Raw genomic sequence first — 1,617 nt, forward strand, 5'->3', positions numbered from 1 at the left:
ACAAAGCATGTGCATTCAACATGTACTGTAGATCGGGAAATTTTTGCTGTTAAAATATTTTCGCAGTTGAAGTGACCCACAAAATTTTAACTCACAAAATATTTTCTACAATGAATAATAAGATTACCGGAATTATTCTAAGGGGCAGCGGTGCATGCACAAGGCTCTTCTAAAAGCCCAATGAAGGCCTGAAGCTCTCACCTAAGAAGCTCCTTGTCAGTTTCAGTGCTCTCACGAGCAACACTTCCATTGAATAGCTGTCCATCATCATCAAGAGTTAGTAGCCACATGTCCAGTTCACGACGCATCTAAAATTTTTCATGTTGAAAAAAATTCGCGGATGGGTTAACCAGCGGAAATAAAACACCTTAAAAAAATTCCACGCCAATTATTTTTAACATGAAAATTTCCCGATCTACGGTAATAATTGGGCGAAGCCCACTAAGATGAGTAGAGTTTGTTTGTTTGTCTGTACACGTACGTACGTATTCCGTATCTTCTCTATATATACGCACATGCCTAGCAATGCAATAGATTCTAAATTTCAATATTTCATTGAAAGTGGGAGTAGGGGTGGGCAATATTGAAAATTTTAAACGATACGATAATATCGATATTTTCATGAATATCGTTTGATATCGATACTAGATTTCGATATTTTCATGACCACGCCCAATAAGTTTCAAGTACCATTTCCAAGAAAAACTATGATTTGGAAAAGCATTATTACTCTCATTTAACCTGTTTTGACTTAGTCTTCATCTGTTACTTCCTCTGTTTTGCAAAAAAGAAGTGTTTGGAGCGGTTTGGAGATACTTCATTACTTAGCAACTGTGGTTAATTAACTATTATTAAGGTTATATAATCATTTTGTGGGCGTGGTCACGGTATCGATATTTCTTTTCAATTTTTTTCGATATTGATACGTATCGATACCGCATTATATCGATAAAATATTGTCAATTTCGATATATCGCCCACCTGTAAGTGGGAGTGGCCAAAGATAATAAAATGGTGATCAGCACACGGGAATCAGAAGTCATGATATTCCTACTTCCTAGCAACAAGATAAGGCTAAAACACCGTCTAAAGACTTTTCAACTGCTTGAAAAGGTTACAGGTGCAATTAAGTGACTATGAAACTCCTTTTTGTTGAGATAAACTCTGAAAATCAAACAAATGCATGAAATGTCACCTTTGTCACTGACTGCACTAAACTGGCCAGCCTTTTTATATCTTATGGCTTTTTTTAAAGTCAGTGTAGCAAGGCTTAAAGTAAAAAACAAGTCAGGAGTTTTTTAGCAGCAACATAAAAGTTGGGATTCTGCTTTTTCCCAGCTAATAATCTACGAGGCTGAGCCCTTGAATGTTTTACATTGTTTCTAGTAATAACTATAGTAGAGTAATATAAACAAACACTCTGAAGTGATAGTGACAATGATAATGATCCACATGATAATTAAGTTACACACACACATGTACATCCACTACTCTTATAATATCACTATTATAGTACTGGATAAAAGAACTAATTGAGTGTAGAAAAGAACTATTGTAAAATTATACCAGACATCAAATCAATTACATAATAAAAGATGTATACTTTATATGCGTAAG

The sequence above is a fragment of the Amphimedon queenslandica genome, unplaced genomic scaffold, assembly GCF_000090795.2.
Source record: "Amphimedon queenslandica unplaced genomic scaffold, v1.1 AMPQUscaffold_9375, whole genome shotgun sequence".
Taxonomy (NCBI): Eukaryota; Metazoa; Porifera; class Demospongiae; order Haplosclerida; family Niphatidae; genus Amphimedon; species Amphimedon queenslandica.